General features: G+C 33.9%; 1 protein-coding gene across 4 annotated transcripts in view; it reads left to right on the top strand.

Moving 5' to 3' along the window:
- Positions 1 to 26,170, top strand: part of LOC120775939 (low-density lipoprotein receptor-related protein 2) — a 456,014-nt gene that overhangs the window by 11,383 nt on the left and 418,461 nt on the right. The window contains exon 1 of one of the 4 annotated variants that reach the window (XM_040106347.1): positions 588 to 864. The exons of the other annotated variants lie outside the window; for them this stretch is intronic. The gene's annotated coding sequence lies outside the window, so the exon portion shown is untranslated. Of the gene's footprint in view, positions 1 to 587; positions 865 to 26,170 lie in introns of those variants that run through there. 4 annotated transcript variants of the gene reach the window in all.

Genomic DNA, 26,170 nt, shown 5'->3' with positions numbered 1-26,170 from the left:
TTTTGCCGTTATTTATATTTACTTACTTCCAACAAAAAGAAAATTGCAACATTTTGCGCCATCAGCCATCCTTTCTTTTCTTTTAAAAAACTAAAGCAAATCTTTCAAAACAACAAAGCGCCTTAAAAGCGACAAAATATCCGCGCAGTGGCCGCTGCTTTGAGTGAAAAGTTGCATGAGCATAAATTAGTGCAAGCCGCCAAGTATGTGTATTTATACAGCAGCTCAGCGCTGCCATAAACGAAAGACTTCAATGTAACGGCGACGTTAACGTCCACTGTAACGTTGACGGCGCTGTTAGCGTCATGAATCTCAGCAGCTGTTTGCATGTGAGTGTGTGTGTGTGCTGTGTGAAAGGCATTGCGGGCAGTTTTAGCCAACTAAGCAACCAAGAAAGCAACGCACACATGCGCTGCCAACATACAAATACATGCATGTATATTTAAACGCATACACACACGCACATGAAAGCGCGCTTACTTTTGTAGCCGCTGAAATCAAGCAAATGGTGGGTTGCCAGCTCAACACTGAGCCGAGGCAACTTTAGTTGGTGAGCAGACTTGTCGGTGTAGACAGTGTTCGGTCCACGGCAACAATAAAAAAATTAAAAAAGGAAAAAACAACAACAAAGCGAGACAGTGTTTAAAAGACGTGTGTGTGCGTTTGGGCGCTGCATTTCTCCTATTAAATTCCGTTTGTGCGTACGTTTTGTCGTTTATTCTCTGAAATTTTTAATTTTTTGAATAATTTAATAATAATTTCTTATAAAATCAGTGCAGAAATACCGTTTTTGTTTGCTACAAAAAGCAGTGGAGAAAATTTTGCCACCAAGTGTTGCAAGTGCATCAGTGCTTTACTAAAGAGGTGAAAATATTTATTTTTTTATTTATTTAATGCTGGCAGTGTAACAAGTTGGTGCTAAATACATACATACATACACGCGCGCAAAGTGTTTTGCCTTTAATTTCGAATATTTTTCATCCTTTGCGCCGCAGCAGCAACAAGTGTGTGATTGTCAGGCCTCGCCGCCTGTTAAGTGCAGGCTACACAGGTGTTTAGACGCAGCGCTGCACTCAGCTACCTGCCAAAACATATTACACACACATACATACATACATGCGCAGGACAGCCAAATTTACTTGTCTGCGTTGAAATAAATATTCACTTGTGTTTGCCTTTTCCTGAAACCTGTTGACCTGCTTTGATGTTTTTTGTTTGTTTTTGGCTGCGCATTGGTGCATTGATTTAATCGGTTTGTGTCCATGTGTTTGTGCAATTAAGTGTTACTGCTTTTACCCTCTTCGCCGGCTCGCCATTGCACATTTCTAATCCGCAAACATTTGCCGACAAATTCGTCACTTCGCATCATCTAAGCTTTTGTGCAAACGCTTAGCGTCCGAGCGCTGGCAATCAGGCGGAAAGCGCGAGTGTGTTCGGCGAGACGACTTGACTAACAGACTGGCTGATTAGTCGGTAAGTCAGCTAGTTAAGCGGCTTAGCGGCGTTAGCTGAAATTGTGGCAGATTTATGGATATAAGGATTTTGGACAACAACAAATGCATGGTTACGTACTTACATATGTATACATATACATATATGTAAAAAGGTGAGTAAAATCATAAAATTGGAATATTAATTAAAATTAAAATAAAAAGATAACATATTTGTACAATTTTGTAATAGTGCTTAATTATTGTGGAGTTAAAATATTGTATTTGTGTATAAAACTTTTCGGGTATGGTGGTTGCCAGATTTTTTATTATTTTTATTGTGTTTCTAGACAAAAAATTATTTGTAAACTATCGAGTTGAATGTAAAAAAAACAAGAAAAAACGTTAACTCGGCTGCACCGACCTGCTGCACCTTCACAGGTGCATTTCTTTCAGTAAATATGTGTCCAGTTTGTATAGTAGCTATATGCTATAGTAATCCGATCTGAAAAATTTTTTCGGAGATTATATTATTATCTTAAGCAGTAATCCATGCCAAATTTCGTGAAAATACCACGTCAAATGCGAAAGTTTTCCATACAAGCCCTTGATTCCGATTGTTCGGTTTGTATGGCAGCTATATGCTATAGTAAGCCGATCTGAACAATTTCTTTCTATATTGCATTATTTCTATAAACAATAACTCAACTAAATTTCGTGAAGATATATCGTTAAATTAGGAATTTTCCCATGAAAGCATTTGATTCCGATCGTTGAGTTTGTATGGCAGCTATATGCTATAATTAACCGATCTGAACAATTTCTTCGGAAATTAAAATTTCGTGAAGACACAACTTTAAATGCGAAAGTTTTCCATACAAGCCCTTGATTTCGATCGTTCGGTTTGTTTGGCAGCTATATGCTATAGTTAACCGATCTGAACAATTTCTTCGGAGATTACATTGTTGGCTTAGGAAATAATCTATACCAAATTTCCTGAATATATCTTGTCAAATGCGAAAGTTTTCCATACAAGCCCTTGATTTCGATCGTTCGGTTTGTATGGCAGCTATATGCTATAGTGAGCCGATCTGAACAATTTATTTCTATATTGCATTATTTCTATAAACAATAACTCATACCAAATTTCGCGAAGATATATCGGTAAATGAGGACGTTTCACATGCAAGCACTTGATTCCGATCGTTCGGTTTGTATGGCAGCTATGTGCTGTAGTAGTTCGATCTTAATAATATATTTGGAGATTATACAATTACCTTTGTAGAAAATCCGTGCCAAATTTCTTGAATATATCTTGTCGAATAAAGAAGTTTTCCATATATGGACGCGGTTTTTGATTATTCAGTTTGTGTGACACCTGCATGTTATGTTATACTGCTCCGATAAATGGTGTTTCATCTTTTATACTTTTTTTCATGCTTTCAAGAACATGACGTGTGAAGTTTTCATCTCGATATCTCAAAAACTAACTGTGACATACGCTTCTAGCGGACCACAGAGTAGAAACTTTCGCCATTGCTATCTAAATCCTTAGAAATAAATAAATAATTATTCCCCATTTAAGTAATACAGCAAAATCCAAAACTTATTCAATGTATCCCAAAATATCCGTATTTTGCAATGTAACTAAATTTTCCTCCGGACTTAAGGAACATTTTTACTCTAGGGGTTTTGGTTGCAGACTTTCAATTCCACAGATAGTTCTCTTCTTGGCCTTTCTTAATGATGAGATATATAGATAGGAAGAAACAAAGATTTAATGTATATACTTATGTGGAACAGTCAAAAAAAAATTAACTCAACTGTATTCCATGCATAAAATAACGAGATCCCCGACCGAAATACTATATATCAATCAAAAAATATGGTATAAGTATCTCAAAAATCATAATCGACTCTTAAGGTTTTCAAATTATCTAAAGTTTAGTTAAAAGGCATACATAAACATTTCAGATTTTTAGAAAATAACTGCTTGCATTACAAAAACGGATATACTGAAGCTTCTTGCATAATTGAAGATTTGGTCCGGATCGACAAAACAAAAATATATTTTCACGAATTTTAATTAAAATCTTTATTATGGCTTCAGAATAGATTTAACGCAATTATGGCTGGGATGGTCTGCAGGGCATCCAGCGAACTAAGTTTTTATACTCTCGCAACAAAGTTGCTAAAGAGAGTATTATAGTTTTGTTCACATAACGGTTGTTTGTAAGTCCTAAAACTAAAAGAGTCAGATATAGGGTTATATATACCAAAGTGATCAGGATGACGAGTAGAGTTGAAATCCGGATGTCTGTCTGTCCGTCCGTCTGTCCGTCCGTCTGTCCGTCCGTGCAAGCTGTAACTTGAGTAAAAATTGAGATATCGTAATGAAACTTGGTATACGTATTTATTGGCTCCATAAGAAGGTCAAGTTCGAAGATGGGCAAAATCGGACCACTGCCACGCCCACAAAATGGCGGAAACCGAAAACCTATAAAGTGTCATAACTAAGCCATAAATAAAGTTATTAAAATGAAATTTGGCACAAACGATCACACTAGGGAGGGGCATGTTTGGACGTAATTTTTTTGGAAATGTGGGCGTGGCCCCGCCCCCTACTAAGTTTTTTGTACATATCTCGGAAACTACTATAGCTATATCAACCAAACTCTATAGAGTTGTTTCCTTCAGGTATTTCCATATACAGTTCAAAAATGGAAGAAATCGGATAATAACCACGCCCACCTCCCATACAAAGGTTATGTTGAAAATCACTAAAAGTGCGTTAACCGACTAACAAAAAACGTTAGAAACACTAAATTTTACGGAAGAAATGACAGAAGGAAGCTGCACTCAAGCTTTTTTTAAAAATTGAAAATGGGCGTGGCGTCGCCCACTTATGGACCAAAAACCATATCTCAGGAACTACTCGACGGATTTCAATGAAATTCGGTATATAATATTTCCTTAACACCCTGATGACATGTACGAAATATGGGTGAAATCGGTTCACAACCACGCCTTCTTCCAAAATAACGCTATTTTGAATTCCATCTGATGCCTTCTCTATATAATATATACATTAGAAACCAATGATGATAGCGGAATAAAACTTTACACAAATACGGTATTTGAAAAATATGTAAATGCGAGAGTATAAAATGTTCGGTGACACCCGGACTTAGCCCTTCCTTACTTGTTTTATTTTTGTTTGTTTGTTATGGTTTATATGGGCTCGATTGTGCTGTGTTTCTATGATATATTCATAAACCTATTTCTTGTCATCAGTTATGATACGTTGGATGAATGTAGGTTCCTCAATTATGTTTTCAAACATCTCTTTCGTGACCACTACTCAGGTTTTGGGTACCAGTCTAGCATTAACACGTTTTATACCTAAAAAAATTAATCAAAATCTGCGAAATCGATCCATAAGAGATGTGAATATTCTCTGCTATCCTTTGATTTCAATACGATTATTTTCAAGCCTTCTTGAGCTTTTCCGATGTTATCGTTAAGACAGATGTGGATGGACGCAGCGCATGAAGCAAGTTCGGATGACTTCACGACCTTCATCCCATGCTGTGGCACAAAGACACAAGCTTGCTTGCGTTCGTGATAGAGTAGACTTCCCAAAACACTTCTGCAACACCTTCAACGAGTCCGTAGCACCAATTAAATTGAAAAAACTGGACTAACTAATTCGTTGCTCACATTTCTTAAGCATTGTAATAACATTGAGTGGCATATGGAGATAAATCTTTAAAAAAGCTTTTACAAATCTAGATTTTTACATGCAGTTTATATGGATTTGTCCGGGTAATATTTGATCTGATGTAATAAGATCTGATTTTTCTATGTAAGAGATGACCTCTCGAAACTCCTTGAACGAGATTTTTAGATTTTATGTTTCAAAATTTTTAGAAAGCTTTGCAAAAACCCTGAATGTGTTCTTAGCTAGATCTCTTCCCCGGCTTAAATTATGCATTATAACAACAAAATTTCCTGTTTGTTCAAAGTACACATATACACCTTCCCATAAATACATATGTATATTTATGCTTACAATGTATGAAAAAATAACGAAATAAGGACATGCATTGTTTTCGAATAGAAATGTCCAACGCAGAGCGCTCATTCACTGAGCTTCCATAAAAAATGGCATTTCGCTACCTTTGTTGTTGTTGCTTTCGGTGCTGCTGTGGGCCCATAAAATTGTTGCTGCAACTGATAGTGTTGTTATGGGCCAGATAGATCCATATCCATATCTTGGGTGAGGCAGGTAACTTGCCGCTACTATAAACAAAAACACAACAACTAAATATTGCACAGACTCGCTATAAATAGCTGAATGCTATCTGCCAAGGTATTGATGGCATTCTTCACTCGGGCATGACAGTTCCACTGCCAAGCAGATGGACTTGTTGGGTTTTGGTGTGTTTGTGTATATGTATTTGAGTGTATGTGTGGTTTTCTGATATTGATAGCCAGTCAGTCGACTAACATAACAACCAGTCAGTTAGTCAGTCCGTCCGTCAGCCAGCGAACCTGTTTCTCTTCCACAGTGACAGCAGAGTATCCGCGCATCAGGTTGGATTTTGCTGCGCTGCTGTTGCTCTTCCGTCCTTTTGTTCGGCATTTTGTCTTGGCTGTTGCACCGCACACGTATTTATCGCTCCACATGCCACACAACATTCTGACACTTTGACAATACACAGCAATGTAATGGAGTTGTTTGTTGTTGAGCATTGTTGTTTAGCGACACACACACACATACATATACATTATATATTGCTCTATATACGTATGCATGTATTGTATGTATGTGTTTGTGCGCCTGTGTTTGCAACTCCCACTTATTTTATCTGCCAGTTAGCACAATCCAGCGCTTGCTTGGCGCTGTTGTTGTTTGTGCTTACATCCTGTGCCATTACCGTGTCTTTTGTTGATGTCTAATAGAAGTTTAGTTTTTGCTGTGCTCTCGCTTCACGCTTCATTCTCATTTTACGGCGTTGTCATTCCTTGTAAGATTTCAAAAGGTTGGCGTTGCAGCGATATTTTTGTTGTAGTTTTTGTTGTAATTTTTTTATTTTCCATTTCCATTTTATCGTCAACTCTAAAGACATTCCATTTCATTCCCCTTGCTCTCCATTGAAGCAACTAATCCACCTTCCATTTTCCATTTTTCCGATTGAGAGCCTTTTCTTCTTCTTTTATTCTTCAAATAGCCACCTTTTCCCATTTCCAAAGCGCTAAGCATATTTTTTTTCGTTTGTTATTGTTGTATCTTTACTTAAGATCGCTAGATTTGTTCGAAGCGCATAACTGAAATGCTGGATAAAGCAAATACAGAGAAAAAATATTACAAAAACAAGGAGAAAAAAAATTTAAAAAACAATAAGAAAGGAAAATTACAAAAACAAGGGAAAAAGAAATTTTTTAAACAAGAAGGAAGGAAAATGTAAAAACAAAAACAAAAAAGGAAAATTACAAAAACACGAAGAAAAGCAAATGTAAAATCAAAAAAAAAATCTCGCTCATATAAAATCGTGTTGCATGAAAAAGCAGTTTTCACTTGGTTAACTATACGTTTTCATTGTTATTGTTGTAGTTGTCATTAATGTTATTGCTGCACTCGCCGTCGTCGTCGTGCCTCTATTGAAGGCAGACGAATCCAATTAAAATTGTTGAAGCTTAGGAAGTCAAATAAAGTTTTGGTAGCGCCGCAGTAGCCGATGTGGGTAATAACCGAGTTGAGTTGAGTTGAGTGTAGTAGGAAATTAAATATGGATAATGGAATTAAAAGAGTGAAGAGAGCATTATTTAAATATTTAAATATTCATTGCTGAAAGTTATTCTAAGTTATTATGTGTGAAGTGCATTACTTTTTTGAAGACGAGGAGCTCAAAAATTAATCGAATATTTAATTTAGTTTTTGCTTCAAAAAGAATATAAATATAAGTACATTTATTTATTTTTATAAATAGTAATAATATGATGTAAAAATTAGGAAAAATGTTAACTTCAGTTGCAACTATAATATCCTTAGAAATACATACAAAAGTTTCCTTACAAAAATGTAGATCGGTTAGTTTAAATGGTTATTGGTTAGTTTCAGGTTTTCCAGTAGGTGTGATATGAATTCTAAGTGTCATTTCGGCCATTTTTAATATGTCATGAACTGTATTTTTTTTGTATTCAGTAATGCTTACAATTTCATCAAGGAAAGATATACGCACGAACAATTTTTACAAACTATTCGATTTTATTAGCAAAATAATCGTTCTCCAATTGCAACCTTTTGTCGCTTATGCCTTTTTATGGTCGTAATGATCATCCAGCTGTGTTCCACATTCGAAAAATTGTTGAAAACTTTTAGCGTACAATTTCTTTACATAATATTCGAGCGCCAATAAGACAAAGAACCGCTCTAAGATATGAAAATATTGCTGCCGTTCAGACAAGTGTTGCTGAAGACCACAATTTGTCGATTCCATGAGGTGCACAAGAATTGAGACGGTCTCAAACCGCAATCTGGCGGTTTTTGAGAAAGGATTTGGCCTTGCATCTCTAAAAAATTGTTCTCACTCAGGAGCTGAAGCCTTTGGACCACCGTAACCGTCATGAATTTGCTGATTTTGTCTTAGAACAACTAGAAAACGATTACGATTTTCTTAAGAATCTTTTTCGATGATGCTCACTTTCATCTGAGTTGTGCGGTAAATAAATAAAATTGTCGATTCTGGTGCGAAGACCATTACACTCGCCTAAATTGACAGTTTAGTGGAACCATCAGTGGTTTCTCAAGCAATAATTCGCTAAGCGAGAGGCCTAATAACAGCTGTTCTTGCTTAAACACAAATCAGACACAAACCCCTTAATTTGCATTTAGTATATTGGAAATATTGAAATTTGCTGGAATTATTTCTAAAGTTTGTTAGAATTATTTCAGCAGATGGTTCGAAGTAATTTTTATCACTGGCGAGTAGGGCTTGGGCCACTATATGCACAGCCTAAGATGAGGTTTTAATATAAATTAACGACACTATTTCTTCTAAATTGAAGGTTAGAAATTATTAATTTGACACGTCAAAAAATAAAAACCAGTTTTTCTCTCGGTAAAATCTGCATTTATATATTTCTATATATACATAAGTACATACATATATACATATATATAATATTTTAGAATTCCACACAGTATGGTATACTCTTTGTATGTATTCGCTTAACCACAGCTTACGGTTTGTCTAAAACTTTGCCTAGGCAATGAAAGTAAAGCTTTCCACATCCGTTATGTGTGCATGTGAGTGTGTGTATCCTGCACCCAAGTGCTAGCTTTTATCAATTATTACAAGCTTGCTTTGTGGCATTTTGTACCGCTTGTTAATTCCAACTTTATTCTTACCTTTATTATGTTATGAATTAATTATGAAAATTTCACATACAATTGAATTTATATATATACCCTACACAGAAACACATGTGCCGCAATACTCTGCCAAATTAAGAGTGTTCCTTGTCTACATATGTTCAAAGGACGTTTTGTTTGTTGGTATTGTGCTCAGGCGCCACTTGTAAGGAGTAAATGCTGAATTACTACAGTATTCCGGGACGAAAAGGCGTGCATTAGAGGGGATGGATTTTTGAAAAGAGTAGAATTTTTTGCGAAAATTATATAAAATTAAATTTAAATATCACATGAAAATGTAATTTTATGCAAAATGATACAAATTTAAATCCTTTAAATCAATCTCTACGAAATTGTAGACCTACCGCTTCACCCTAATGATCCGTAAATCAGGCAATATTATGATTTGCGCCCTCAAACGCTCATATTCCGTTCATCACTTAATGAAAAATACTAACAGCTACTTACAAACACTACACAGCTGTGCCTCCAAATTCTCCTTCTCTTGTTTTTAATGCCTCAACGGCCGTTGTGCAGAACAGTCATCTCTCTGTGTCTTCCTTTGACAACAACTCGTTTGGTATCATGTCTGCATGGCTGCTTGTGTGTCGTCGTGCCTCTAATCAATTTTCAACCTGTCCTTCACTCATTTGTTGGTTTTTGCCAGTCTTCAGTACTTGTTGTTGTTGCTTATTTTATATTATGCTAACAGTTGATGTCTGTCTTGGCAGCTTGTGTAGCAGAAAATGACGTGAAATTCACCAACTCCATTCAAGCACATGTAATTTTACTCATGATAGCTATTTGTCGTCCTTGCAGCTTTGGCGGCGCGTGGCGTTTTTTTTTCTAACGCGACGATAATATGAATTTTAACAGGCAATAACACATGTAGTCAAATTGTGAGTGGAGCAGTATGAGATACTTAATGACACTCCTGCTGCGAAAAATTAAGCGAAGCAAGTGAATGTGCCCAAATTGAGTGCACTGGGAGAAAAATTTGGTAGCTTTAAAAATTTGTACATATAGTAAGTTTTTTTTGAGTTAAGAAATAATTTTTAAGCTATTTTTGAAAGCTTTCACCTTAATTTTTATACTATGAGGCAAAGCTTTCACTTTAAGCTTTAATTCAGCATTGGAATTCTCTGATTTTTTCTTTTAATTACACTTTAGGAGGTTTACCTTTTATATTTGGAAGTTTTGTTGAGTTCTGAAATTAATTTTGATGCTGAGAGCGAAAGCTTTTCTTTTAAGAACTGATTCATCAACCAAAATCTCTGGTGTTTTCATAAAATTCAGTTTGGTGGTTCTATGAGTAAAAGGTTTAACGTTAATTTCGACGATATCAGTAAAAGCTTTCACTTTAGGAAGTGATTGAGTGAAAGCTTTCACTTTAAGAGTGGATTCATCACCAATAATTACTGATTTTATGACTGAAAGCTTTCATTTTAAGAATTGATTCATTGCTTGAAATATCTGTTCCATATAATTTCATTTTAGTGTTTCTATGAATGAAAGCTTTTACCTTGAGTTTTCATTTCACATTCACTTAAGAATTGAAAAAATAATACATAAAGCTACGAATAGATTAAACGTTCGAAAGTTTTTCGAAAAGCTCATCAGCTTTCATAGGACGAAAGCTTTCATTTTGAAAACTTGTAAAATGTTTTTGAAGTCAATTTAAAGAGTTAACAAAATTTGGCAAAAGCTCCACACAAAATAAAAAACACCACACTTTTCTTTGCCACTGTATGCCAAATGTGTTTTGTGTCAATTTACTTTAACGGTAATGGGCTCAAGCGCGCAAATTTTCTTTTATCCGACGCACACATGCACTCAGCAGCTTGCTTACCTGTTGCAAGCGGAGTGCCGCCAACTCTTAAGCAAACAAATGATTATATACTCTTACATACACATATATATATATATGTAAATATATATATTTACATATAAAATATACATGTACGTGTATACAATGCGTACTGTTGTTAATACAAATGCCATGGCAATTGCATGCGAGAGCTTTAAATTGTATGACATTATTTTGGTTTCACGCGAAAGAACAAACACAATCGCATATGCCACGCTCATATGCAAATTATTAATTGTGTGAAGGTGCGCAGGTTTATACCAGTGCACGACTCTACAAAAGTATACATATACTCATTACTCAAGCACTCCAAGAGGCGTCAGTATACAGGGACAAAGGGGGGTATTGTGGTTTCTGTCAACTATTTTTCAGAATTAAAATTTTTTATAAATAATCGATAATAATCGCAAAAATAATCCATCAAATTTCGATTAATCGGTTTAGGAAACATAATAATTTTACATTGTGTTAAAGTTTTGTTTAAATAATCGATGAAAATCAGTAGCAATCAAAAACATATTCTTATAAATAATCGATTAATATTTTTGTAAATAATCGATAATTATAGAAAAGAAATCGATCTTTGATCGCCTTAGAAAACTTAATAATTTCACACTGTAATAAATTTTTGTTTAAATAATCGATGAAAATCATTGACAATCGAAATCGTTTTCTTATATGATATGAAAATTATTAGATGATCATAAATTATTCACGATATTATAATGCTTAATATGAAAAATCTACTGAAGGCCATAAATTCAATCTCAGAAAAATATCGAAAAAAATTCGATTAATGATAAATTCTTTGCGATATAAGTTATTTTTCATAAATATTCGAGTGTTAGTCGAAAAATCGTTTGAAATTAAGAGAGGAAGATGTATATCTTTCAGTCGTTTATAACTTTTCATCCACGAAATTTTTTATACACAATATTGCTTAACATAAAAATATCGATAAACTGTCGATTAATCGGTTTTTAAGGCCATTGATATGAATACAAGTAAGAAAAAGATGCATTATATATCCTCATTGCCATCAGTTTTATCATTTCATTCGCCCATTATTCCAATAATGATATTACAACCTCTGAAAACCAATCTTTTCACTTAAAAAATGATTTGCTTCTACTCCATCACAATTTTCGTGCATCATGCACTGCTTATACACACACACACACACACACACATAGAGACATTGTAAATATTTATGCACGCCAATGCATTGAAGTAGTCGTCACACTCAGAGCCGTAACATGCGGTACCATTCACCATTCAAATTTCCTCACCGCCGGCCGTGCCGCCCACCTGCCGACGACGCGCTCAATCGCTCACTTGCATATGCACCTCGGCTGTCAATCGACAGCATCATTAGTGGTTGTAACAAATGTTTCCGTATATGAATGAGCGAGAGACTAACTGAGTCGGTGCAAAACCAACTAACTTACACACATACTCACACACGCATACATACGAACGCTTGAATTTCTTGCAAATTGCTTGTCGCAAGCATATTTACATGCATATTTCATTAGCGCGAGGGCGCGACGGTGCGCGGCAGTGACGTTAGTGATGGCGGTGGCAAAGGAATTGTTTTTGCACTGCAGCGATTATCTGGCTTGTCTTCTTCGCTGCTCATACATAGTGTGTAGCGCGTGTGTGTATGTGTTTGTAGCATCTGTCGGTGTTTTTCGCTTTGACAGTCACTCAGGCTGTGGCGCGGGGCATGTAAGCTCCCTAAGCGCGCGCGAAGACAATGCGCACAGCGGCTAACCAATTTCAATCACATCCAAAATTCACAAACACAACCAAACAACCACACACATGCGACTATTTGTGTGTAAATTTGTCAAGGCAATCGTTGTTTTCTACGGATGTATGTGTGTGTGTGGGTGAGTGCGCCTGCACTTGTGAGTGAAATTCAAATTCAAATTCACATGCCAGTTGCAATAATGGCTTTTTACCACATTGACATGTCTCAATTTGTGGTCGTCGGTTCTTTTCTTGCTTGTGCATGTTGGTGTTGTTATTGTCGGTGCCGCTATTGCCTCCATCGCTTTTACTGCCGTTTGCCGCGTTTGACACCTCAATCACATGACTTGCTTGCGGTAACATTTGTCGGGTTCTCCGGCAATTACCTGGTCGATTTGGCGTTTCTTGTTTTCCGCGCAGTTCGCACCATAATTAAAATGTGTATTCTAATCCGCTGCGCTTCTCGTCTTTCGCACTCACACGCTGTTGTATGGTACTAACTAGAATGCCACGAAAGCTTGTAAGCTGCTAATAGCTCTGGTCTTTTGCCGTAGTTGTCGTTGCTGCTAATTGCAAGTGGCTAATTGCTTAGTAAAAATTTAATTGGATTTCGCAGTTATCACTGATTTTTGTGTTGACGAAAGGTATTCAGACATAGCATATGCACATCTGGTAATGAAATGGTAAATGTTCGAAAATGGTTTCACACTTGATTTAAATTTGTTGTTAGAATTTATTAATAATGTCTACAACTGTTTTTTTCTAAAATATTTTTATGCAATTTTTATGAATTGTTTAAGCCATGTCACTCACTTTCTGTCTTTTGATGTCTTTATGTGAAAGTACTTTTTTTCGTTTCTTCTAATCCATTTTTCCTCATTTTCGTTCCCTTCAATTATGCCTTTGCATAACAAAGCGAATTAAAATTAATTAATCGTCGCAAATTCCTTCGCTGTATTTATAATAATTGGATTCTTTTAGCTTGAATCAACAGTAATTGCCCCTTTTAGTATTCTTTTTTTGTGTCAAAGTAACAGTATCTGCCCCTTTAGTATTTTTTGTTGCAAAGTAAAGAAAAATTAAAGACAGCTTGTCACAAAGTAAAATTTACTTATGCAAATTTAAAGCGAACCAGAAAAATGATGAAAGCTTATTAAAAGCTTTCAAAGTTAATTCAAATAAATTGTAATAAAAGAGATAAATTCTTTGAAAGAACCCAAAAGAAAGGATTATTATCCTAACCATTAACATTAAGATGAAATTTTCATATTCAAACGTCTTTTATGAAGAAAGCTTTGTTCAAATTAAGAGTAAAGAGAAAATAATTTCTGAAATGTTGGCAACCTGCTCTAGTTAATACTTTTAAGTACTATACGTTGCATTTTCATAAGTTTCTATTAAGCTGCATAAATATTTAACTAATAAACTTGAAGCTTAAAGCTTTCTTGAAATATGAAAGCTTCTTTCAAAACCAATTTTATCTTATAATATAGTATTAGAAATTAATCATGAATCAATATCAAAACGCTTTTGGAGTTTGAAGTTTTTTGAAATATGAAAGCTTCTTTCAAAACCAATTTTATTTTACACAGAAGTAAGAGTGATGAATTTTAAAGTGTCAAACTCCTTTCTGCAAGGATATTTGAAACTTTAAGCTTTCCTTGAAGACATTAACGCATTTTTTTAATATTAAATCTTCTTCAAAACTAAATTAATTTTACACTAAAATATTATTAATGAATCGTAAAGCTCAAATTAAACTTAAAGCTTTTCTGAAAAATGTAATTCTAAAAGTAATTATATTTTATATAAATGTACTAGTAATGAATTATAAAATATAAAATTCTAATCGCCAAACGCATTTGAAGCTCAAAGCTTAAAAGCTTTTTTCAAAATATGATACCTTCACATTTTTTATAAAAAACTAGTTTTATTTAACAGAAAATAACTAATGATTAATTATAAAATATTGAAATTCAATCGCCAAACGCATTTGAAGCTCAAAGCGTTTTTTCTTACAGGAAAGCTTCTTCAAAACTAAGTTTATTTTATACAAAAACACTAATAATGAATTCAAAAATATTAAGCACTAATCGCAAAGCACAAATGAAGCTTTAAGCTTATACGAAAGATAAAAGCTTCTTTGAAAACTCAATTTGTTTTACACATAAGTGCTAGTAATTACTTATAAAATATTAAACTATAATTGTAAAGAACTCAAATTTCGAATTTTATAATAAAGCTTCAAAACTTTTAAAAAAATGCTAAAAGTTCTGCTCAAGCTTAAATATAATGGCTTAATAATAAAAACATGAGAAAAAGCTATACACTTTTTATTTTTTATATATATCAAAAGCTCAGCTTTTGTTCAGAAATTTTAACTACTTCTTTATTATAATAAGTATGTATGAAAATTTAAGGAAATCGAATTGCACATACATACGTTTCGTAACCAAAAATATGTTAAAGCTTTAAAGTTTTTAAAAATTGTATGTACTTAATAAATTAATATGTAAAAGAACTTTTTGGAAGAATGGTGAAAGCTCAAGTCAGAAAATAGTAAAAGCGTATTGTACCGCACTGCAAAAAATGTCTTACCAAACTTGGTTTTGAGTATTTTGCACGTATGCTGGTTGTTGTGTTCTCCGATTTTAGGAGTAATCGTTCATAAATTATTGGTTACTCAAAAGCTTATAGCGTTTAGAAAGTTGGTAAAAGCTGCGCTCTTGTTACATTTAAATTACACCATCAAGAAAATTGAAACAATTTTTTAGAAGATATTAGTACAAGATGCTGTGTTCATCGTTTGAAAGAATTGCTTTTAGCGAAAAATTATTTACTTAAGCTTTCAAGATTTTGTTAAAAAGAAAAAGTTGCATTAAAGCTCTTATAACAAATTACAAATATTTTTAAAATATGTCGTTCGTTTTGTTGTTTTTTCTGAAAAAAGCAGAAAAAATTCAATCCGGTTTGATAATATATTGTGGAAAGCTTTAAAGCTTTTGCTAAAAAAGTAAAAGATGCATTAAAGCTCTTATAAAATAATAACAGATATTTGTTAGGTATGTCCTTCTTTTCGTTGTTGGAACTTCTATCCAGTTTGATGATATATTGTCGAAAGCTCTAAGCTTTGCATAGTTTAAAAACTTTAATTTTACTTGTAAAAGCGGCTCTTTCGTAAAGTTAAAGAATTCATCAAAAATCAAGTAATATATTAGTTATTGTGGTAAAGCTTCTTTTAAATCGTCGTAGTATTTCAGAAGACCTTAGTTCTTAACTGTAAAATCTTTCATCCGAAATTGCTTCAAAGCTTACTTTTTGACAGCAGTTGGCCGTTCAGAACCCATTACGCTAGCATTCCGTCACTCTCTATGGTTTTCAAAGTAAATAGTTATGTGTGCAACATTTATACAGTTATCAAAAAAATTTCATCAAAAACCCCCAAACTATTATTTTAATTATTCGCAAATTGTTCCACAACACTATACATGTGTATGTGTAGTATATACATATGTATGTGTGTTCTGACAACCTTGAAATATTCAGGTAGCTGTTCAGATAATTGCCGATGTTGCATAAACAGTTTTTGTTGGCCAAATGGAAATATCTATTTCATATTTGAATTTCATTGCCGCGTTATTAACTGCATGTTATAGCCAATTTACTGCTTGTTTAAATTTTACTGTTATCTTTTTTCATATATGTGTATAATCTTATTATGTCATATAACAATTGGATGCGTGTTGACATTCACCGGATGTGCAACATTTCACAAAAATGATTTTACCAAATTGATAACGACCACATATGCAGGTGAATTAAATGCATACATTATAACAACAAAAACAACAATAATAAATAAATGTGTTTAATGAAATATATCAAAAAAAAATTAAACAATTGCAATGTGCTGTTCTAGCAATTTCGCTTCAATTGTTTTTGTTGTTAAAGCAATTTACTGCTACTTAAAACGCTGAGCGGTTTTGCTATGAAAAGTTATATGCCCTGAACGGGGTGTATTGTATACATATGTACATATAGTATACAATGTATACTATACATATACATATCTACTGATCAAGCTGAGTCGATTTGGCCTTGTATGTCTGTATATACATGACAATTTTTGAGATATCGATCTGAAATTTTGCTCACACTCTTTCCTCTATAAGGAGCTGGTTATTTGTTGAAATCACTGATATCGGACAACTATAGCATATAGCTGCCATACAATTTGATCATTCAAAAACAAGTCTTTGTATGGAAAACTTTTTTGTTTAAAGAAATATTTTCACGAAATTTTTCCTAGATTATTTTTCGAAGCAACAGTATATAATTCCGAGCAAATTTTTTAGATCAGATTACTAAAACATATAGCTGTCATACAAACTAAACGATCAAAAACAAGTCTTTGTATGTAAAACTTTTTGTTTGAGAAGATATCTTCACGAAATTTTTCATGGATTATTTTTCAAAGAAACAGTATAATTTTCCAACAAATTTTTTGGATAGGACAACTTTAGTATATAGCTGCCATACAAACTGGGCGATCAAAATCTAATCTTTGTATGAAAAACTTATTTATTTGATGAGGTATCTTAAAGAAATTTGACAAAACTTGTTACCCAAGACCTGGCTACTATTTCCGAAAAAATCGTTCAGATCGGAGATCGGACAATTATAGCACATAGTTGCCATATAAACTGACCGATCAGAACTAAGTTTTTGTATGAAAAAAAATTTTTTTTGTTTGTTTTTTTTTTTTTTAGTTGTTGAGATATAGATTTCGGATTATTGCATGAGGCAGCTGTATAATCTCCCAAAGAATTATTCAGATCGGACAACTATAGCATATAGCTGCCATACAAACTAACCCATCAAAATAAAATTATTTTAATTTGTGCAGGGTATTATAGCTTTAAAGCAAACGAAGCTAACGTTTTTTCCTATTTTTAAATTTTTTTAACAAAAATTAGCAGTAAAGAAACTTGCAAATTACAACTCCATGTATGTGTGTATGCAACAAAGTTAATTTCAATATTTATCAATGTTCAAAAATCATCTATACAAGCATCTCTGTTCGTGCTTTAAACTGTTTATATTTGTATATAAATTGAAAATATTTATTATTTCAACGCAAAATATGCAAAATAGTCAGGTGCCAAACGGCAACTCAATAGTTTTGCTACATTTCATTTGTTTTTATATATTTTGTATATTTTTTATCGCATGCGATAAAATGATTATAAGCCACTGTGTTTTGTGAAACATGCACGGCAAACAAAGCACAGCTTTGTGAACGTGACCAAACTGAGAAATATGCATATCACCTGCACGCTGCCTTAACACTGCTGCGCACGTACCTGCATGTGTTTGTGTATGTGTACGTGTATGTATACGGCAGCTTAGCATTTTTATTTAGTTAAGAATTCAATGTCGAAAAAAGTATTTATTTGTTTTAAGCGCTGTGCACATTTAGTGCGCTGCAAAAAGCTTAAGTACAAAGTCAAGTTTAAATGAAAACACACACAGGCACACACATATTACACATAATAAGAGTCAAGTTAAATAGAGAATATATATTTTTAATGATTTTATCAATGCGCAGGTGAGCTGTTTGCCAGCTAGCGTCAGCAATAAAGTGTGTGAGTTTCTGCTGATTTCAGCAAAATTTGCTTGGCATATTTTTATTATGACTTATGTTTGTGTGTTTAAAGTGTAAATATTTGGACTACTTTATACATGAATATTTATAGCATGAATATAAAGCTTGTCGTTTATATAACACAGTAATACTAAATATAGATAAAAATATTGTATACGGTGCAGTTCTTTAAGGTTATCAGTTTTTCTGAAAAAAAAAAAAAATATTAATCTGTGCTTGAGATTAGAGATGAACTCACTCTTCATGACATAACCTATTAATAAATATCTTACTCAGTAATTATTCAAGGTATTTGGATCATACAGCTTTTATGGTGAATTGTTAAGGTCTAGGCTATAAGAAGGGTGAAACATAGTTTACCAGTCGCTGTTTTTCGAATAGTAAAAACTAGTCTTCTGACAATAGGCCGAGTGTTGCCATGATGAAATATTAATGTCTCGTATATAGGCGGATATTCGGAGCGTTTTTCAGCAATCGTTTGCTTCAATTTGCTGAGTTATTAGCGGTAGCGTTTCCCATTGCTGGTTTTATACGGTTTTAAAAGCTTATAATACGACATGTTGTGCTGATCAAACCACAGAGTATTATTGGGACGTCATGGATATTCGGCTTTCCCCTTCATGTGTTATGTCCGTCCGGTTTCACATAAAATTTTTTGCCTTAAAAGTTGTCGTAACGGATTAATTTTTTATTAGCAGTCATAGTCATAGTCCGCCGCAAAAGCTACTTTTGTTTGTGGATTTCAAGCAGCATTTCTGACATACAAAATCTTCTTTCGAAGTTTCTTGGCTCCAATTCTATGATACCCAATTTGCTTGCTTTTGAATGTATTCGGCTGCTTTGAAACGTTTTCAAATAGCTGCTTGAGTGACTCAAAAATTCTGTGAGCTTATTTGGTAGCAATCTTTATCGAGCTATGCTTCCATGATTAGAACAGTCACTGGTCACAGTCTGGCGGTGGCACACGCCTGCAGAATGGGGCTGACACATCGAGTAGACTGCAGAAAATGTCAAAAGCAAGGTAACAGGGAAACAATGAAGCATCCCTTGCGTACTTGTCTCGCACTGGCAAGACAACGCTTTGGTGACCTCACGTTATGAGAAACTGCAATACGTGTCATGAAAGAGGCAATGGAGGCTACATCTGCAATCGAAAAGCACCAAAATGAAACTATGCGTGACTTATCAGTCTACCAGACTAACCTAACCTGACATAAGAGGTCATAGAAAAGTCTCCGAACTAGCATACCAAAACACATTTTTTCGCAAAATTCGTTTTGTTTTATTCAACATATGTAGATTTCTTCAAGGGTGATAAACTACAGCGTCCTTCCAATATCTGGACACCACAAGGATAAGAAAAAAAATTTAAAAGGTCACAAAAAAAAACTGACACATACGAACGCCAAACTCTTTGAGGGTTTTACTATACTGACCTAGTACCATCACCCTGACTTGGAATTTCTCACCCCCCCAGACAATAATCCAAAAAATGTTCTACAGTGTATTGAGAAGATGTCAGATGTATAGGGTTAGCTGGGAATGCAAAGAGGTGGTTAGAGTCATGCGGGGACTCGTTGTATGCTGGACATATATTTGGTATGTTGCTAAACCTCCTACATTATCCAGAACAAAGCTTCCCAAAGGACACTCTCGCGGCAACTCGAGCATGTGTTCTGCAATGGGTGGGGGTTTGACTCCAAATAAGCCATTCACTGAGAAGAAGTCGGTGAAGGTGTTCATGGCTCCACTGAGCTTTCTTGTACCCAAATATTCGTTAATGGTGTGATGTACATATTCAGTTGATGTATTTAGTTGATATATTTTCAGCTGATATCTTTAGAGTGTCAACTTTCTCGAACAACTTCGCTTTACATTCATCCAAAATTATTTGGCGGATTTTTTTTGTTTTCGTCGGCAGCAACCTCTTTTGGGCGTTCACTGCTTTGTACGCTCCAAGAAATTGCTCGTCTTTCATGCCAAAATCACCACTTTTAATTCGATGAAATCATCATCATGACTGTTGACTGTGATTTCCTTCATATTAAAGCACGAATATACATAGACTAGATAAAAACAAATTATATCAAAGCCATGAATAACTATCGATCAGGAAGCATTTCTGCTATCAAAATTTAAAAATAAATGTTGATTTACAAGTATTTATGACATGTAAGCTTTAGATTTTAATTTATTTTTATTTACATAAATATAAGCCCAAATATCAAATAATAATAATAAATAATTTATAATCATCAAATCTATAATCTTCCGCAACAAAAATGTTACATAAAACATATGCGATGCAAAAAAGTGTTTTACAAATGCAAATCGCATAAATTTTACTTTCTCATATGGTCAACCATCCAGCTCATAACTCATTATGTGAGCGTCAGAAATATTATTTTTGCTTTCTGTCAGTAAAAATAAATACAGAAATAATTGTGAAACTTTTGTATCCGATTAACCGATTAATTTAAACTTTGCCAAGCAGAAATTCAGAAATTTGAAATGTGAAAACACAAATAGCAAAATAAAAAAACTAACAGTAATTTAGTTGACATTCGCTTAGTTTATTTAAAACGAGTATGTGCCGGCGCACAAACGCAAAGCGAAAAGTTTTCCTTTTTTCCCCCTTCAACCGAAAACCACGACAAACTCACGCCAATTACAGCACGCTTTGTTTTAATGCCTGGCGACAATCGACAGATCGGCAACATAATATTGTATTTGTAAGCTTTTTGTAAGCGGCAAAACGTTACAATTGTTGCAAGAAGCAACTGAGCAACGTAGCGGCAACAACTGCAATAACATACATAAATAGCAAACGAAATGCGAAACATAGAAAGTGTTGTGTAATAAATTTTGCTCTGCAACTTTTGCACAACTCTTTTACCATACAACAAAAAGCAAACAACCACACAAGCATATATGTATATATGTAAGTATATATATTTATATACATATGTATGTAGTTACGATAAACTTTCCAGCAATTCGTACAAATGCAATGAAATGTTCATAATACAATTCTCCGCTGCCAATCTATGTTGCTATTGCTTGTTGCTGTTATGCTATTGCAGTTGTTGTTGCTTGTGTTACATCTGCAATGCTGCTTGTAGCGGCGTGTGTGAGAGCAGGAGCGCATTGGTAAAGTATTGATGTGGGCCCGGTTTTTGGAGCGAAATGTATTGAAAAACTGTAATGAAGTTTGAGGTTAAAAAATATTTAAACTTGAATCTCTTTGTACAAGCTCAATTTAATAGAGATCCCCTGAGCATTTCTGCTGCCAAGTAAAATATATTTTTAATGCTTTTAATTAACTAAAAGATCTAGAGCTCTGAGTATAGCAATGAAAATAACTGTGATTTTTTAAGAGAACATCCTCAAATATATGGGGAGGTTTGCTCTTAAATAGACACCCACCCACCGGTAGAAGAAATCACATACCTCATCACCTACTCGACCAATTTCCTCCAAATTCAGTACATAACAGTATGCTGACATTGTTATGTTACTTTGTGAAAATGGGTAAAATCCGGATATAAACACACCTACTTTCCATGCAACACAATTTTAAATTCATTTGCCAGTACACAAATGAAGCAATAATTAATATATTCGGATAAAATTTTACACCAATAGTGCCTTTAAGGTATACCATCTCAGGACTATAAATCGGACCAAAACAAGGCCTTTTACCGGACTTTTTACCTGAAACATCGAACAATCTGTCAGAAATATTATTTTAATTCGGAGAGTATACTTTTGGTAATAAGTAATCTATCCTTCTGTCATAAATCGGGTCAATACTTGCTCTAGTCTCTATATAACTAATATGTATAAGATCTAAGATTTTCGAACTTCCGGTTGAAATTCAATAAGATTAGCTGTTGTCATCAAACGAAATTACTTTTTTGCGAAGAATTTAAAGGTTTCCGCAAGGTTAATAGTTTCATCAAAGAAGACCTTGAGGTACAAAAATATCGGCAGTAAATGAAAAAAAACTAATCTTGAACGAATACCGCTGGAAAGTATTGTAGAATTGTACCGCGAAAGAAATTAATAAAAAAAATTAAGGTGATCAAATTTGACCCGGACTGACAAAAAGAACTACATTTTCACGAATTTTATTACAAATCTTTATTATCGTCTTCAAAATAGGCCACTTGGCCAGTACAAGCATGCCAACGCGTAGACCAATTTACCATAATTTATTAAGAGCCAAGGCTTGCTTTCAGAGACCATCGTGTATTTTGAATTTTTTGTTTTCGGCTCATTTTTAGCGCGCCATCCGCTGGATTGTTGTACATTTTCGACGTTATGTTCATAACTTCATATCTCGTGACCAGAAATGATAATTGTGGTGAGTGTAGGGTTCTCTACTACGTTGTCTCCTCGACGTCCGTTTTGCAAAAGTTCCTAGTCGCTTGGTACGAGTCAAGCATTGACACGCTGTATATCCAAAACATTAACCAAAATGTGTTTAATCGATCCATAAGAAATGTTGAGGCCCTCTACTTTCTCTCTGATATCAACATCAAGATTTTGAAATTCTGTTTCTATAACTCAGTCCGGATCAAATTTGATCATATGAGTTCTTTTTATGTTAAATATTTTTTTTGGAGAAATTCAGAGCTTTTTGGTTCAAAGTTGAGTTTATTGAGTTGTTGAGTTATTAAATAATGGTTAACCAGTCCGGGTCAAATTCGATCATACGCGTTTTTTCATATATATTTATTTTTTTAAGAAATTCAGAGTTTTTTTTTGAGCAAAATGGAGTGTAGCCTTTATTAAATAATGGTCAGCCAGTCTGGGTCAAATTTGATCATATGACGATTTTTCATATTTGTTATTTTTTTTTTAAAGAAATTCGGGGCTTTTTGGGTTAAAGTTGGGTCTAGTCTTTATTTAAGAAGGGTTACTTCATCAAAATTACTTGTGTAATTGAGATCTCGCACCATTTATGGCGCACTTCACACACAAAATTTGGGCCACTCGTAGCGATATTTCGCAAAGGCACCGTTGTCAGCCAACACTCTACGCTGCCAGCCAAAAGAGGCGTCTGTAAAGTAGCAATTGCAAAAATTTGTGCAAAATATTCAAATAACTTCACACACACACACACAGGTGCAACACTTCGAAATACACCGACATGAAAGCGTAAACACACTTTTGGCTGCACATACACACTCGCTGCTTTTGTGTGTTTGCCAACAAATTTGTAGTTAGATTTTTTTGAGGGAGTGAAAGTAGCTGCATTACTGCTTATTATTGCGAGTGGCAATATTGAAATAAAAAATAGAAACAAATAAAAAAAATCTGCAAATATGTGAAATAAAATTGCAACGCCAGCAGTCGTTGGCTGAGTCCACTCTTTATATGCATTTTTACTTTTTTTACGTTCATGAATCTTTTTTACCGTATTTATTTCATATCATGTTCTGTTGTTGTTGGTTTTTTTTTGTTTTGTTTTGTGTTGTTGTTCATTATTGCGATAGCCATATTTTGCGTTATTTTGAGGTCAACACACGCCCCCTGCTTCATGCGCTTGCCCATGCACCGGCCGCTCGCCGCAAACGTTTAGGCTTCGCTGGTTGACTTTGCCGCTTGCCGCTTGCAGCGTGCTCCATGTGGCCGTCGACGAATTTACTGACCATCGCTCGCTGTCACTGCCAAATTTGCAGCTGCCATTGTGGCAGAAAGCGCTTATGTGGCGTTTTGGCGATGTTTGGATGTTTCTTCCACTGTTGTTGTTGCTGTGGCTGCCTCCGTTGGTGCGCTATTACGTGATTATCTCGACAATGAATAGGTTTGGTAGCCAAAATGCTGCTGCTGTGCATAACAAATTATTATACTTAGGTATTACGGCTGCTTTTGTTTGCTTTTTGCTTTTTGGGTTTTGCTGTTTTTGACTCTTAAATGTATTTATTGCGAAAAAGCTCAATTTACCAAATTATAGCTTTCGCCGTAAATAACTGAAATGTGTGGCTAAATGATTGGCCTGTCATGGAAATGAAATAAATATAACTTAACTTAAATTACTAAAGCAAACTTTTAATTCAAACTCAGGCCGTGGAGCATTGTCTTAGTCAATTTGGCAGCGTGAGCACCAGAGCGGCTGCACTTTAATTTCAATTTATGTATTTAAATGTTGAAAAGCCATTGCTTAGACTTTGTGTTTTTAGCTAAAATATATTTTATTGCTGCGTTGAAATGCCGCTTGATTTTTGGCGTTAAGCTTTTATTTTGCACGACTTTTGCAGCTGTGTTCACTTAGCAGTAAATTTGAGTTTAGGCTGAAACGAATATTAAATCATGTCATTTAATGATGACATCTGTAAGCATAAAAAGCTTCCAAGTATTAGTGCAGGACCTACATTAGTTACTGAATTTTTGATATTATATTTGAAGTATTTCGTTTTTTTTTGTGGTATTAGCATACATTTAGGCGCTAAAACAGAATATTTATTTCTGTTAAGAGTGATACTGTGCTCTAAATTAATCATAATGCCTTCAAAATAAAATAAAATGTATTCTATCCTAATCCAGGTATTTAAATGGTTTTTTCTGCTTTAGTATACATTTAGGCGATTAAACGGAAGTAATATTGTTTGAGTGGTCGGATAATTAAAAAAAAAACAAAAATCATAATATTTGAATTTAAAAAAAGTGCATATAGATATTTGAATTTTAATTTTTGGATAGTTTTATATACATATGTACATTTAGAGGCTAAAGCGAAACTTTTTGTTTATGTAGCTACAATTTACCTTACAGATTTCTCTATTACAAAATATTTTTGGTAAAATTGGTTTTTCAAAATCAAATTTTTTATCACTTTGTAATGGTTTTTACTTTTAAAAAGTTCTTGTAAAACGGGTCATAAAGACCGCCACTGGTGGCCGTTCGAGGCTTCAGAGCTTGCTGGTAAAATATTTTTTTGCTCCGAAAAATAGTATTTCGGAAAATATTTTTTTAAATATGTACATATGTATATAATAAAAAAAATTTTTTACTACGAATTTTTTACTCCGAAAAACTTTTTTACTCCGAAAAATTTTTTCTTTGGAAATATTTTTCTAAATTTTCGATATATAAATATATACATACATAATAAAAAAAATTGTACTTCGAAACGTTTTTTACTCTGGAAATTTTTTTTCTCCGAAAATATTTTTTTTTAATTTACGGTTGTGGATTGGGATTTATTTTTATCACTGCATACTAATTGAGTTCTAGAGAATTCAAGACAATGCTAATTTAATGACTTTTAAAACTTAAACCTGTGTTATTAGTTTGCTGTTATTTTTTTAAATATATCTAAAAAAATATTTATAAAATATATTTATATTCAAAATACTGTTTCATCTTAGACCTTAAATTTATAATTTTGATTTTTTCCCTTTCAGGTAAATATTTTCTCAAATTCAAAAAAAATATATATCTTGAACTGAATTTTTAACGGTAAGTTGTAACACTATGTAGTAAATAAGTTGACAAAAGTTCATATTTTTGGCAACGAACATTTTTCATTAAAAAATGTAAGAAATTTAGGTTACGTAAGATTATTGCAACTAATTTCATAACACAGTATCACACTTAACCAATTTTTATAATGCTTTCCTTGATCCCACCATTTATCAAACGCAAGAAACACCTATACTATCAACATCTTGAGTCTATTCCCAATTTTCTAAATCAAAAAACTTAGATTATTTGCTATGACTAAAGAAAAGCAAGTCAAAGCCAAGCAAAAAGTGATAATCACATTTTATCCCACCATCTTCCAGAAAAATTATAAATCAGCAAGAAAATTAAATTGCATATGCCTTGAAATTAGATATTTACCTATTTTATTAAGCGCAAGATACTCCTTCAACTACTTATGAGTCACCCTGCTTACAAGTAGAAGGTGCATATGTACTGATGATTACTTTGAGATTCCTTGAGATTATGGGGGTTCCAAAATTAGATCGAAAGTACCTAGAATAACACCTATTCCCTCCTGCTCCCATATCTTTCAAAGGTGTGAGCTA

Source organism: Bactrocera tryoni, chromosome 4 (assembly GCF_016617805.1).
Source record: "Bactrocera tryoni isolate S06 chromosome 4, CSIRO_BtryS06_freeze2, whole genome shotgun sequence".
Classification (NCBI taxonomy): domain Eukaryota; kingdom Metazoa; phylum Arthropoda; class Insecta; order Diptera; family Tephritidae; genus Bactrocera; species Bactrocera tryoni.
Note: the sequence above shows the minus strand (reverse complement) of the source record. Positions and strands in the feature narration are given on the sequence as shown.